The sequence below is a fragment of the Puntigrus tetrazona genome, chromosome 16 (genome assembly GCF_018831695.1).
Source record: "Puntigrus tetrazona isolate hp1 chromosome 16, ASM1883169v1, whole genome shotgun sequence".
Lineage (NCBI taxonomy): Eukaryota > Metazoa > Chordata > Actinopteri > Cypriniformes > Cyprinidae > Puntigrus > Puntigrus tetrazona.
The window spans coordinates 24,000,399-24,017,168 of NC_056714.1; positions in this window are offsets into that span (position 1 = coordinate 24,000,399).

Here is a 16,770-nt window from a genome sequence, read left to right on the forward strand (position 1 = left end):
CCTCCTCTCAAGCGCTGACAGAATGTGGGCTATCTTTACAAATTACCTCTCTGCCACACTGTACATTTCCTCAGTCAGCCTTCTCATTATAGCGACATTATCTCTCCTCTTTAAACCTACCAAACAAATTACCCTTATCATGAGTAGCAGACAAAACAATACCCCAGCAGTCCAAAACAACTGTGGTGTCATATACAGTGTGCGAGTGTGTGCGGCCCGCCTTAAACGCCTATAAAAGTGTCTTGAGGAATTGTAGACGTCTTCGGCACAAAGAATGATGTTTCCGGAGTGGATTGCTTCTTTATTTGAGTCTGATTAAGTCCTCGTAAATGAAAGTCAGGTGATTCAAAGAGATTCATAACAAAGGAGATAAAGGATCAGAACAAAAATAAATTGGGTGATTGCATGCATGAGTGTATTTGTATGTTTTTTTTATAGATGTAGATGTAGGTGTGAAAATATGGAGAGTGAAATCACACACCTCTTTAAACACACCTGCCCAACACAAAGGTTTGCACACACACACACATACACACACATTCCTGTATTGCACTTAGAGACCGAAGCATAAGGTATTTAAAACAATAGGACAGTTTTGCTATGCGATATATGAGACTAGATAAGTGACACCTTATGCTGTTGAAATTTCAGCACTGTTCAATTAGTTTGAATCAAAATAAACCAAATTAACTCTTCTTATCTGGCTAAGGACATGACATTCCTCTTTTAATATCACATGTCTGCGTGTCCATTTGATAATAATATAAATAAAGAATGAGGAAAAGGATAAACAGGCTTGACTTGAACATGAGACTCATCCCAGACTCCCTCAAGTTCCCCCACCGGACCTAATTATGAAATTAAAGGTTGAGTCGGGGCGGTGGAGGGCTGCTGGAAGATACAGAGTGTGTTTATATGCCTCAGCCTTGTGATTGGCTGGAATATACAGACGTGATGACCATATTTTAACGTTGTCATCATGTTTCTCATCCACATGATTTATTCATTTGTTTGGTCTGTGGTGTCTTTTATAAGCTGTTTATTTGTCTTTCTTTGTAAAAATATAATGGTTGTAATTTAAGTTGTTTATGTAATGCATGATTATAATGTCAGTTGCATTCTGTGGCTGTATATCTCCGTATACTAACCATTAAACTGTATATTTGACTCTTGTCCCTGGGATTCCTACACTGTACTCATCATTATTTCCTGCTCCCATCAATTATTTAGGCTTAAATCAGTATTAAGCTTAAACTTTTGAATACCAGTGTATTTAAGTATAGCCTCATCATCCTATGAGAATTTATTTTGCAATGTCTAATATCAAATTATAATGTATTCATTTGATATTCGCAAAAATATACTGTTTTGCTTATGTGGTAAGATCATTTCTGCCACGTAGAAATCTTGCATCCTATCACTAAAGTGGATGAATCCTACTGGACTTGTAGACTAACTGGCCTGTTTTAATTATGCTTGATAAGCGTAAACGTTGGTCTTGTTTTCCATTAGGCAGTAATGTGTGTGAATCAAAGGCTAGGAGGTTTTCTGGTGAAGGGCATCAGTGTCCCTGGCCATTAAATATCCATGTCTCACTCCCTCCTGCTTGGCCAGCATCCTGAAGCCTGAACACACCAGGGCCCACAGCTGGAGATTACACACGCACACACACACACACACATCTCAGAGCTCATATATTGCAGCTATGCAAATACACTTACTGTAAAACACACGTGAACGTGTCGTTAAATCCAACAGGCTCAGAAAAAGTGATGCGCATCTATTAATAGCTTTTTACGAGTACTTATTAACATGGATCCTGGCATTAAGATGAGACCCTTGGACTATTAATAGGATGTGCTCAAATCAGTGCTGTCGCATTAAGGATAACCACTAAAGCGCTGGGAGTTTAAGTGCTAACCGAGCAGCCCTGGTTTATTATGCCTTATGTGAATAATAAAATAGATCCTTTCTCTCTCTCGCTCACAATCTCGCTCTCTCTCTCCCTCAGCGAGTCTCTACATACATGGCTGAACTTGGCAGGGCACTTTGTTTGAACACTGAGTAGATTGCCTTGTATCGTGAATATTTAACTTTCTCTGCCAGACCAGAGCTAACGTTGTTACACAGAGATTAAGTTGAGGAATGATTACGTGAGGATGAGCTACTCGTGTCTCTCTTTCTCGCTCAAACACACACACACACATACATACCTGAGAGGACTCAAGCAGAGATTTTATGTCACACTAAAGCTACTCTTGTGGAAAAATACAGCCACTTAAGAGCAATATTCCCTGCTCCGTTTTATTATATTTGTGTTCTTTTCACGTTAGTGACTGTCGTCATTTGCAAAGGCTCATTCAGTTTTGGCTAGATCTAATTAAGATACACAACACAGCAGGCCACCGACATCTTTTTGGTCGTTGTATGCCTCAAATCCATGTTTATTTGTATGCAATTTTATGTATTTTAAGGCTACTCCTAAAATCACTTGCAAACCTCAAAGGTTACTCTCGGCTTCTTTGGGTGTGCTTTTTATTTGAAGAATAATACATACAAAACTGCCTTAATTGGCCAGTTTTGTTGTCAATTGAGCCTTCAATTTTTTTTAATCATAGATCTTAATCAGGTTAAATACATATTGAATTTAAAGAGGTTATATATACGGTCAATTTTGTCTAAAATGTTTTGTCAGCCAACAAATTGGTTTGTTGTTAAACAGTACAATTCACCGAATGCGCTATGCTTTTCATTCCTATCCAAAATTTTATTACAGCGTTAACCTGACCATAGTCTTTGACTGTGTACTTCTATGTTGGTGTTCAGCGCATCTGCGCAACTGTTTTTTTGTTTTGTTTTGTTTTGCATTTCACCTGACCTGCAGAGGGCAGCACATGTTGCGACATCTTTTTTTTGAAACGTGAATTGTACACAGATACTTTGTGAACTCGCTGCATATGCACTTTTGTTGTTTCGATCTTAATTCTCAGTAGTTTTATCGATTTTTCCATCTTGTTCAAGTAGTTTTAAAATGCAACAACGAAATGTTTTAAAAACCAAAGTGTTGCCTCCTAGTGGACGCAAAAATAACTTCAGTCATTTATGTAGCATATGTAGCAAAAGTAGCATACTGTAACAATGAGGTTTTTGAGGATTAAATAATTGGATTTTGTGAAAGTTGGTGACATCTAATTTTGTAAAATAGTTATTTGAGGCACTTGTACTAATAATTACTATTACTATTTTCTTTTAATGTTTGTTATTGTGGTAAAAACTATTTCATATAAATGCCTAAATGGTATGTCGATGGTTTGTTATTTGTTTGTTGTATCCCATCATGTCTAGGTGGGCCGACAGAGTGGGATGAGCAAAACTGTGCCTGAAATCAAATAAAATGGCAAAATGTCATGTCTTAAGAGGAAAGCAGCATCTTACACACCAGCTTTGATATCACCAGCACACACTCATAGTGATATGGCATCCTGAACTGCAGCTGCACTTTCATGTGTGGACAGGCAGAATCGCAGTGTTGACATGTTCGGTGGTGGCGTGGCTTTTTGCAGGCAAAGGTGGGCTGGTTTTAATCTCATAATAGCAAAGAGTCCTCCGTTCTTTAAAGCAGATCAAGTACTGTTGACCAACAGGGTAATGCATTATTCACAGGCCACATTTTCCATCATATTCCACGCCACAACACCCCACCATCAGGAGAGGGGCAAGGGAACACCCGCAGTCGTCTCTGTTTACCCACAGTCCTTTCTGTTTACCCACAGTGCCTCTGTTTTGTGCGTATGGCAGATGCTCCCCTTATAGTGCTAATATTCCCCATCATACCGCACACGTTAATTATCTGTTCATTTATAATGCATGTCCAGGGTTATGTGTAAAGACATCAGGAAGGTGAACAAGGAGGATCTTTCTAATACTTTTTAAGGATTTTCCCACTTGTTTTAGCTTATTTTAGAAACCATCTTTTGTATTTTCTTTCTGAGCTTCTTCCATTTGACAGTCCGTAAACTTAAAAAGATTTTCTTTGGTCTTCTAAGGACAAATATGTGCAAAATCTACTTTATACTTTTTATACTTCTTCAAAGAACCCTGGAAGGCTTCACATTTTCCTGCTACCTAGAACATCTATTTCAAGAACATTTTTGTCCCTAAAGAACCATAAAGTCAACTCATAGACCTAAAAATGTTTTTTTGTTTTCATTTTACCTATTTTATACGTGCGTTTTACAGAATTCTAGTTCAGTGTGCTAATTCATGTAATCATTAATGAATACATCTTAATATTTTTACATTTTGTTAATCATTATTATTTATCATTTTTTTATATTTTATTATTTATTTAAATGTCTTAAGTTTAATTTAGTTTAGCTTTTTGTGGACTTGGTAAGTTTCTTGTAGTTTAAGTAATTCAGGGTTAAGTTAATATCAATTTAAATAATTTTTTTAATAATATACAAATTTAACAGAATTAAACTTTTCAGTACACACTTTTATTATTAATATTTTGATGCTATAAAATATATATTTTACTGCTTTGTTACTGCCACTTACATTCGTTTTATTTTAACTTTTTTGACATTTTAATTAAATTTATGTGCACGTATAGACTTAAAACAGACTCAAACATATGTTGGCATATTTATACATTTTAAATATTTTTACTCACACTGTAACTCAACTATACACAAAAACTCACTCTTTACGTTACTTGAGTGTCAGCAGTGACCAAATACCACAAGACTTTTGTGTTTAACAATTTAAAAGTTGCAAATTGATTGTTGAAAAAAAACGGTGCGTTTTTTTTACAGCGGTTATGTTTGTGTACTTAGCCCCTGTGTCTTGGCCGTTGCTAATTGGCCACACAGTGATGCACCCCTCTAAAGAGACAGAAGGTGGGCCTCTCTACCCTTTCCTCCTCTCCTCTCCTTCCTCCACACCTCACCCAGGGGTTCCCTCTTGATCCACGTCAACCTTCCCCATCGCATTCACTCGACGGGAGGGAGGCACGGTGTCCCTTCCTGCACTGCGGTCGACCCTTTACCTGCTAAACTTCGCCACAGAGTTAGACTTAAATGCTATGTGATGTGACGATTATGGCTTTGATTTGATGGCTGACGGTGTAAGCTTTCGAAACTGGCACATGGCGGCGTGTGTTTTATTCTTTTGGCTAGTGTTCTGATGTCACAGATATTCCCAATGGAAATGTCATCAAACACAAGCCGGGCAGAGAGCGCAACCAGCGCTGGCCTGAGGGAACGCTAAAACACGCGCAAATGTGCCCGGTCCCAGACACAAAGAGATGCCACTTTACACACCTACACACACACACTCCCACTTAAAGATCAATTCATGCAAACATACACTCCTCCACACTCAAGATGTGCCAGGGCACTCACACACACACACACACACACACACACACGCACCTCATACACACAGACACTCACCCTAATTGGCCCACCAAGCATCTCTTAAAAAGCCTTTGAGAGAGGATGAGAGAGATAGAAAAGAAAGGGAGGGAGGAACGGAGGGAAGTAGTAGGGAGCTCAGTGTGTCGTTCTGGGGGTTAATTACAGATGCAGATGCGTGTTGCCACTTGCAACATCGCTGAATTCATTTCCATCCTCCCTGCCCTTCCCCTGTGCCCCTGGGGAGACGCCATTGCATGTGTGTGTGTGTGTGTGTTTGTGCGGGAGGTTGGGAGTCGGGATCTGCATAAAGAGTCAAGAGAGAGTGAGGAGAAAGAAAAGAGGAAGGAGTGAAGGAGTGAGGGGGAAGAAAGGTTTATGTGTGTGCTGAGATATAATATCTGCGGTCACAGGGTATAAATCACAGGCAAATTTAGAGAACCTTCCATCTCCTTTTTTAATCTATAAATTTATTTCAGTATTTATCCTAAATGTCTTAAATTGAATGCAGTTCTGTATTTTCAAAGACTAAAATAAGGAATAAAATATATTTTAGAGAAAAAGAAAAAGGTCCTCTCTGGAAGTGTGTGTAATTACTAGTTACAGCCACTTGGGGCTCACTGCTGTTTTATAGCAGTGTGTGTGTGTGTGTGTGTGTGTGTGTGTGTACATAACTGAGCTGTCATACTACAAACCCACCTGGCTCTTTCAGCCTGACCTGCAAGTTGTCTAGAAAGAAAAAGAATTGACAAGTAACAATAAGCATAAAATTTTAAATTACAAACAATGATATTTTCATTTGTATAATACAGTACAACTTAAAATTATTTCTCAGAACAAGGGTGTTTTTTTTTTACAAAATATATTTATTTTTGGGGCAAGTTGACACTTTTTTAAAGGTAGTTAATCAGTTACAATTGCTGTCATTTTTATGCATTACCTTTAAAAAAATTTGGGTTCTAATTATTTCACTATTTACATTTTTTTTTTATTCGAAACTTATTAGGCTGGTTCCATTTAGACAGCTCATTGTAATTTGTGTGCAATTTATTTTTATTCCTATACAGTAGTGTAATGTTCAGTGAAGTGCAGTAGTTCAGTAATACCCATGCCACTTTTCATCTAAAGTGTGTTGAGAATGTATCTGTATGCTGTTAGCTGTTAGCAACACTGTCATGTTATTTCAGCAGATCTAATCTTGACAGTGTATTGTCTCACTCCAAGTAGCCACTGGGATGCCAATGATTCAGGTTCCCCACATGCTTGCACACATATAATGACCGAATGTTTCACGCTTTGGCAGAGCTAAATGGAAGGGCAAGAGCTGTAGGAGATGGATCACCCACAGATGGAGATGAAATGACTGACCTGCCCACACTGACCACAGACACTGGACAGATGCACACACTCTAAAGGAAGGACCTCCTTTACATTTTTTTCCCCTAATAGGTATTGATTTGCAGTATGGGGAATGTGGTACCGAAGTGCCTGAAAGGAAAAAATCCCAAAATAATATACATGGTACATATTATCCACTGAAATGTATTTTATTTCATTTTTTACAGCATGGACAAAACATGTTGTCCTGTTGCATGATGCATATTGCATGATGCATATCCATTTTTATGTATGTTCATTAACAGTATTAATCTTACTTGTTTTTTTCTGGTTTCTAAAATTTCATATGCAAATTAAATCTCAAACATTTAGGTTTTAATGTTCGTGTTAAACTGTCTGTTTTAGAGCAGCAGCACAGCGTAACATTCATCTAATGCAGTGATTTGGGAGATTATTCAAGACTGTAACTGCAAAAGGACCGTTTAAAAATCTTTTTGCTGTGAACCTGTTTGTCAGCTGTGTGTGTGTTTGTGTAGGTTTCCTCATCAGCTCTGCTCTTCAAAGGGATGGAGTGCTGTCCCCCCACCTCCCCCTGCACTCGCTCCCAATCCTGGCTCCTTTGTCTTTGTGTTCCATATTTAATGGGATGGCACGAGTGTGGTGAGAAGGTACCTGAGGCTGCCGGCAGTGCCCACTGATGTGGAGTGTCTCCCCTATCTCTCCATCCGTCCTTTTAAGACAGACCTTGAGTGGGGGATCAAAGAGAGCCATTGATGTTTTCCTTGGAGTGGAGATTGAGGACCCAAGTGATACCCCACACCACGTGGACCCGTGCCACTCTGAAACTAACACCTGTGTATTTGTTTGCGTGTGTGTGTGTGTGTGTGTGTGTGTGTGTGTTGCAGGGCACCAGAAACACTCAGCTGTGGCCCATGTCGAAAGCAACATGCACAGTCCCGGTTAAGGCCGAAAAAATGAGGCTGTCGTAAAAAAACACTTATGTTCCTTTCTAACATTGTCTTTTCTCTTTTTCCTCTTTTTCCTCTTGTCTGCTTTGCTGAGAGGAAGTGAGATTATTGGCAACTGCCAAACCACCTGACAGATTTTATTGCTCACTCTCAATCACTTGCTTGTAAAGATCCAGAACACATGTACCTCATTGATCACAAATCAATGATCAATTAAGCAAGCCATTTGTTCAATTAAGAGCCCACTGGCCCTTGCTGTTCGGGTATTTGACTCGAGGAACTGCTGCAATGGATGGGCTTGCACCATTGATCTAAAGAAGACTCCACAGGGCTTTAAACGCTTTAGACAGAAGTTAAACAAATGAGTTTTGAGCCACAAAACAGGTGGTTAGCAGCAGTTGCAGAAGTTTGCTTGATGTTTTTTAGAGCAGCCAGTGTGTGACTCATATTTGGGTGAGAAATATGGGTCATGCAATCAACACATTAAACAGTTCATGCATAAATAAACAATGTCTGCCCACCAATATTATCGGTGAGATGGGAAAATATAGTGAGGTCAAAACTGGGTCTTATTCACTGATAACTGCATAAACTGCATAAAAGTTACACTTTAGGTTCTTGTGAAAAATAAAATGGATACCTAGACAGACAGAAAAACAGATAGATAAACAAACAAAAGGATAGATGAACAGGTAAGCATACATTGGATAGACAGATATATAGATAGATAGATAGATAGATAGATAGATAGATAGATAGATAGATAGATAGATAGATAGATAGATAGATAGATAGATAGATAGATGCATAAATGAACAGATGGATAGAAGGATAGATAGGATAACAGATAAACAAATGGTTGAATAGATGAATTCAGAAAAACAGGTTTATGGACAGTGAATATGCAATTCTACCTCCTTCTTCATTTTTTACCCCGACAGATGGGGGCGCTCTGTATCTCTCTCCCCTCATCCTACCCTCACTTCTTCTTCTCAGAATTTGGACATTTGTTTATTTAGGTCAAATAGTCAGATCTCTCAGAGCAGGGGCGTCTCCCTGCCCACTTGGCCCCTCCTCTATTTTCTCCCCATTAAACCAGTCAGCGACAATGGGATCTGACAGAGCCAAGGGAAACAATCAGGGTGGGGTCACCGGCAGGGTGACCCCAAAGAGGCGCGGGGGAACGGGGGCCCCAGCGAACCGCCACCCACTGTCATCCCATTCCGCTTTCCTGCTAGCCTGCCCACTGCTTTGTTACGCCCAGTCACTGAGAGAATGGGGACACTTTAGCTCTCCCCTGTCCCACAAACTCTCTCTCTTACAATGTGTCTCATGTCTAGGCTTTTCCTCACTGTCTTCTCATTCTTGACTTCCTTTTCCGTCTCCGTCTCTCTGTCTTCAGCTCATGGAGGGACATAAAAAGAATAAGTTGCTGAATGTCAGAAACTCATTTCTCTCGTTCGCTTTCTGTCTCTCTTTCCCTCCTTTTTTCTTTGCTTCCTCCCCCTCCTGCCTATCAGCAATGTCTGGAGATTGACGCAGTGTGTTTTGTGTGTGTGTGTGTGTGTTGATATGGTGAGAACGAGAGCGTGCCTGTGTGCTTGTCTGGTTTTTGTGAGGGACCATGGATAAAGTGTGACGAGAGGAGAGAGAGAGAGACAGGCAGAGGGAGGGAGGCTGTCTGTGTAAGTGACAGTTTGGAAGCTTCACACTTAGCTGCCCCTTCGTTGTCTGTCTGCGCGCAGTGGCCGGGTTCCCACGTGAAAGTGCTCTCTCACTCAGGCACGGACCATCTGACCGTTAGCGCGGCCACGTCCTGCTCTTACACAAACTCAGCTGAGCGCATCCATTTGACCCATACTTATGACGAGATGTTACAAACATACTGACGTTTGAGACAGCTTCATAGTTTTCTTCTTTTCTGTGTATTTTCCTCTAAAACAAAGTGTAACATAAACCCGAGGACTTTATTCATGCAAAGAGCCATTTAGGCGCAAAGCAGTAGTGAAAACACTATAATGCATGAGCGTCAACTGCTGTATTGCTACAGACACTACTGTTCAATAAAGACTTTAAGTTTAATTAATTAAATATCATTAGATTTATATTTTGGCAAGCAGTATAGGCCAATATAATTGAATTGAACTGTTTGCAGTTGTAAAGAAACATGGCAACATGGTGCGTGAGAGGTGTGTTTATAGTAGTCTTTGTAGTACTTATAGATATGGTTATGAATAAGTTTCATTCAGAGTCATAATTATCAGTTTTTGTTGAGTCACATTTAAAAGTCTATGTAATCAAAAACACATCTGAGTTAAAGTTAAAAGGGTTTTGCCTTTTGCTTAATTAAATAACTTGTTGTATTTACAGTTGTTGTATACTTGTAAAAATGTTTGGTAATGAAGAAATGTAAATTGAACTTAAAAAAAAAAACATTGGTAACTTAAAGTCAGAAGTTTGGAATCATAACAATTTTTTTATGTTTTTGAATATCTCTCTGCTCCCCTATGCTGCTTTTAATGCACAGTGTCACATGACTGAGAAATTATTGTAATAAAGCTGATTTGCTGCTCAAAAAATTAGTTCTGCTTCAAATAAATATGAATAGCAAGGAGTGAAAAGAAGGTTGAATTATTAAAGCCATGAGAACTGCATAAAAAAAAGACTTAATTTACTGATCTAAATGAATTTATAAAGAGTTAAAATTGGTGTTTTTGCATTGGAAATGAGCACAATTATTTAGATTTAGTATTCTAGCACAGATTCTCCAAAATAATATTTAAGTATATAAATGAAGTAATTACTCAAGTACTTTCTATTTGTGACAGTCAGCATTTTTACAAACTGTTTTGCTTACGTTTGGGCCCAGGTTGTTTTATTGTACTGTACTCCAAGCAGGAACTAAACAGGAGACACAGACACTTCTTTATGACTGTGCTGCAAAGAATTTGTGCAGTACTTTATGGTGATGGTAGGTTAGAGAAAAAAAAACTGATCAGATGAGCAGAGTAAAGAGGAGAACTGCATTCCAGGGTAATCTGCCCTGCTGGGCTGGCATGAGGTGAGGGAGAGAGAGTGTAAGGATGGTGGGGGGAGGTTTGGGGGTGAAGGGCCCCGCAGACGAAGCTGTGGGGACAGATGGCGTCCCTCGCAGGCGCTGAGAGAGTCCTGGTTTTTCACCTGCAACCCCATGGGAAAAAACGGCCTCCTGCGCACATGCAGCCTGCTGTAGGCTGGCTTCTGGAATTCTCCACCTCAAATGGAGCGAGAGAGAGAAAAATAGGGGAAAGATGACGAGTGAACAGATGCTTTTTGATAAAAACATATAAAAATGAACATGGCACCCTGAAACTTGGAGATGTAGGATGATAATACCTTCTAGTCTTTGAAAGTACCAACGTGTCGCTTGTAAATGCCATGCAATTTTTTGAATATGGTAGTAATCAAAGTAGCATTTTCTGTCAGAATATTTCAGAGATAATGTTAGGTTTTCTGAAAGTCTATAAATTCTGTGTAGACTATATTTAGTGGATAGAATTCCAATTAGACCAAAGAAATGCATTTGTGTATCTGTCTGTCTAAAACCAATCAGTCACCAGGCCATCATTCATCCGTTTCCATCCTCTTTGATTGGTTTTAGTTTCTTTCGTCATGCAGCTCTTGTCACCTTTCCACCTCTCCTCCCACCCTCCTTTGGCCCCTGACTGTTGGATCATGCAGATGGTGTTTTTGAGGGTTGTGAATGAGGTCACCTAGGGTCATGACGAAGAGACAATACCTCGACCATTCACTCCTCGCTCCAGCAGAGCTAGCTAAAGAAGAGTGAAAGTAAACAAAGAGACACGTCCAGGAGAGAGAGAGTGTGTGAGAGACTCCCAGGGTCAGGGCGGGGTTTTTTAAGGGACTCTTGTGCTGTACTGCTGGCATTTAGCCCTCACCCCGGTTAGGGTTCAGTGAGTTTAGAAATACGTAAGACTTCAGCCTAGTCAATTTCACTGAAACAAGCATTTGTAGTCAGTTTTTCAGCTGCATTAATACGATTGTGAGATAAGCTGTGAGACTGTTAATGTTATTATTAGATTTCTGTCATGCGATCCTTCAGAAATGCTTCTAATATGCCGATTTGGTGTTTAAGAAAATTATAACAACGTAAAGCAAATTAATTACATGTAAAGCAAAAAAATATTTAGATTTCCCTGTATTCTATCTCTACACATTTACACGTTTGTGAGTTTTTTCATGTGACTTCTTTGTACAGATGGTCAGATGTTCTAGCTACCATTGAGGCTCATAAATCATTCTCAAATCATGCTGAAGAACATAATCATCAGGTTTTACACAATGCATGGAGTTCATGTGTCTTGTGGGTTGCTGAAAAGACTAACAGACCAGGAGTTCAGATCAAATTCAAAATTATTCTGCTGATAATATATTTCATAATGGAAAACAGCATATTTAATGAAGGTATTAAAAATAATAAATAAAAATGCAAAGGGTAAGCCTTTTCATTTGCCTTCGACTTTTGGACCCCAAATTTATTACACATTTTAAAGGAGAATTGTACATTTCGCAAGGTACTTGCTGGTATTTGTATGTTGTTTTATTACATACCACATTTAAGGTTTGTTTAAAGATTTGTTTAGGTTTTAAACAAACCAAATAGTATCTACAGCATGTATTTATTGGAATAATCCAGAAAGCACACCAAGAATTCTAGCAGAAGTATTGGAGCTTAAGCGATCCGTGGTAAGAGCTCCGGCAGGGAGCATTTGGCATGCAGTCATACATATGCTTTATTGATCTTATCGGCTGGAGGCCCCACAGATCGATTGAGATGATCAGCAGTTCTATTGATTTCTCTCATCTTATGGTCGGCATGACACCTGTTCCTGCTGGTATGCTCCATAAACCCTCACTCAAGGAGGTAGTACTTACCACAGATGTAAAAATACTAATAAAGCAACTGATTTATGGAGATATCTACAGCCTTTCTGTCATCGTCATTGTGTGATCAAACAAGTGCGCAAAATTTGCTTTTAAATATTTGATGAGAAAGATTTGAAATTACAGTTAGGAAGAAGACCTTTCTTTCATACATTTCCATTTGCTGTCCATTTAATCTCATTGAGAGATTTTGGAGTTTTGATGATTTGGTTTTAGAACATGATGAGAAAGGATTGAGGTTATATTAAAATCTCTGAGATGTTGTTGATATATTTTCTGAAACTCAAGATGAGAAACATAAGACTACAGGGATCTAATAACATCATTACTTACCTTTTATTTTTTTTATTTCATAATCAACTGAACAATTCACATTTTGTGATCACAACTGTCTGTTGTTTCTTTAAACAAATAAGTGTTTGATGAAGGTGCCGAAGTGGAAGTAGAAAATGCAACAGCCCAAGGTCTCGCAGAGGAGACGTGTCAGAGAAGGGGAGGTATGCTCATTTTAACGAGACAGGCTCTGTTATGCTAATGCGTTTTTTGTGCTTTCCGTTTCCACCATTGCTAGCCTTGCCCCGTCTTCTGGCCATCCGTATCAATAGACTGGAAACTGCCCGCTGCCTGTGAATGATGACCACCCTCTCAGACACACATACCCCCCTCCCGCACCCTCCCAGCCTGCCCTACTCCACCTCCTTAACCCCAAAACCTCCTTTTTCCATCTGGACTTTGATTGACAGGCGCTGGGAAGCAGGAGAAGAGCCGAGGTTCACAGATCATTAGGAAGAGGGAGAAATCTGTGCGTTTTTGTGTGTACGTGTGTGTGTTGGGGTGGGGAAGCATTAATCCTCACGGTGACACCCCGACACCCCCATCATGGCCCCTTTCAGGCCCAAATCCTTAGCCATGGGGGTCATTGAGTCTAAGGGGAAATTTCACAACTTAGAGGCTAATCTGTCTGATCCATCGCAGTTGGATGAAGAATGATTTTGCTCATTCTTTATCCAGTTGGCCAGTGGTTGGGACACTCGCCAGTTTATTGCTGTTTTTGTAAACTTGGCTTGAAATCTACAGTGATAATAGTCTTAATAAATGTAATGTTTTAAATACATTAAACCAGGTTATTATTATCAATGTATCTTTTTAGATTTCTTTCACTCTCATTCGTGAACTGGAGTGATTGCTTTTTCTACTACTAATTAAATATGATTATTTAAATCAAATTAAATAGATGCAAATGATTAACAATAAACTGTGCCGTTTTTTGAGCGAAGAAATATTACCTTTAGTATGTATGCCAATAATGCATCTCATTTTGTTAAAAAATTGTAATGTTATTAACTGTGTGATCCAAATGCATGTAGATGTTATAACGCATGTAAAACACATACATCTTAAATAAGATGTAAAGAAATGTAATTGACTAGCTGACCCAAAAATGCACCCAATAAATCTAAAAAGGTTCATGTTTTCCCTACACTTATAAAGAATAAAGAACTTGAGCATTTAAGCTTGTGAGAGGTTGGAAAACCACCATAACAAGTATTACAAAACCAGTCTAAATGACTTTTGTGCACTATTTTAAGTATTTTGAAGTCATACAATATCTTTGTGATTTTAATAGTGAAAATTAATTGAGAAGATGTGATTCAAAAGAATGATTTTTTTTAACTTATTATTTCTGACTTTTCCTCACACAACTCTATTGTATGACTTTGGACAACTTCATTTGGACAATTTTTTTATGTTTTATGTACATTCATTGTAATTGTACAGAAAAAAAACACCCAGTGCATTGTGCCTAACAACTATCTTTCACAGGAAAAAAGAAAATCACACAGTTTTGGAATGATTTGCGGGTGAATAAATTATGACAGAATTTATTTTTCCATGTGTTTATTTTCTTTATCTTTCTCTTATACGTACTCTTCATGTCTGTGGGTCTAATAATACCATTCTTTTCCAAAAATATTTCTCACGCATATCTACAGTATGTTAACACAGATTCATTTGTTTGTGGATGCAATTGAGCGGGTAGCCACACTGCTTGTCTGAGTCGATCTAGAGCAGTTGTTATACATATAATCCCGCTTTCTGTTGGTTTCTCTTTCTCCAGGGTGACAGTGTGTCTGGAGTCGGCGCGGGCAAGGAGACAGTAATTGAGAGCTACTCAGTGCTGGAGTGTTGGGACTCTGTTAATGGAAGCTGCTCCATAGTCAGCAGACCTCCACACCCGCGACCCAGACCTCCATAATGACTGCACCTGAGACAGAGAGAGAGGCAGCAAACACAGACCAGACTGCTCTGTGCCCTGACCTTTTAATCTGTCCTTCACTTCCCCATTTCCCCCGCTCTCTCTTCCCACGTCTTTCTGTACCACCTGTCTTTTACAATCTGGCCATTTTGATTTTTTTCTTTAACTGTCATGAATTGTCACAACATTTAAACACACTGACGGTCCACATCGCACACTGGGACTGCCGGACCGAGGGGCATCTGTTTTTTTTAAACTGATCGGCTGGATCAATGGCATCAGAAATCTATGTAAAGCCCAGATCTGCCGCTCATCCTCTGGTTGGCTGGCCCTGTGATTGGCAGAGGATGAGCCAGGAAGAAGGCCACATTTGCAGGCTGGAGGGTTGTAGGAAAAATCCAGCTGTGGCTCTGCTGACCTGCTGCCAATACTGAATGGGGTTACCCTCCTGCTCCCAGCACTCTCCAGAGAATATCAGAGAAGAGGGCATTGACAGAACAGTCAGCTTAAAAACATCCAGGATGTGATGGAGAGACAAATGGTTTGTCCCAAAACCAAATGATCAGCAATTTAAAGCAGCATAGGTACACTCTTTATATAGCATATATAATATACTGTGTTTACAGTACAGTTTTTACAATGTTTTTGAAAGAAGTCAACATTTAAAAAAATTAAATAAAGTAAAACAGTAACATTGTGAAATGTTATCACTGTTTAAAATATTTTCAATAGACATTAGTTAGCCCCAGTTTAGATACATCATCTTTCAGAAATCATTTTATTATCCCGATTTGATGCTCAAGAAATACTTATTTTAACTATCAATGCAAAAAAAAAAATCATAATATTTTAATGAAATAAAACTACCTAACTTAACCAAATACCCAAACTAAACAACTACTAACTAACAGTTTATTGAGGCAAAAGTTATATCACAATTTAGATTATCTTCCTCACAATTCTGACTTTTTTTTTCTTTTTTAGAATTGTAAAATGTAAAATATTTTGAATTACGAGACATAAACTGTATATAACTATAAAAATGCTAAATTGCTAGGAAAAAAATTCTGAGAAGAAAGTCCAAAGAGATCAGGTGTCGCAATTGGCAGAAATGGGCTTTCTGACAATTTTTTCTGCCAAAAATGTATATAATGTTCCATTGTATACAGGATGTATCTCTTGTTAAATGTCATTTTCATGACATGAAGACTCATGAGGAATTAGATATGTTAAATAAGAGAAGCATGCAAAATGTGCAATTTGGCAATACCTCAAAACCAGGATTAGCAAAAACTGCTTAGCAACATGACAACACTTTTTTTCAAAGCAATAGTAAGTCGAGTTTCCTCAACACTTGAGCACAATTTGCACTGGTTGTGTATGTAGAACATTTCATCTGGTTCTACATCAGTCATAATCATGCTTATGTGCGAAGTAGAAACAACAGAGGAAAAAATTGACTATAATAGAAAAGGAGAGAGTGAGAAGACCAGACGGGGCATCGGTGAAGCAAGTGAGCAGCAGTACGTCCCAGGGAGGGATGGATGGATGTTAAGGGAACGAGAGGGCAGAAGAGAACAGAAAGGGAGGGAAGGGAGAGCGTGAGGAGCGAGGGGAGAGAGGAGGTCGGCACAAGCAGCGGCAGGCGGTGGGACTGCTCTAATTGATCTCTGGGTGATGCAAGGGGCCGCCTCTCAGGGGCCAGGCAAAGGGAGTGGAAGATGGTGGGGAGGGTCATTAGAATGCAAATCCAGGCCTCGGTCTTTCTTGCAGCCGCGTCCGACAGGTACATAGCAGGGAGGAGGAGAGGGAAGAGGTGGAGGAGGCTCTCTATAGAGGTGCAGCT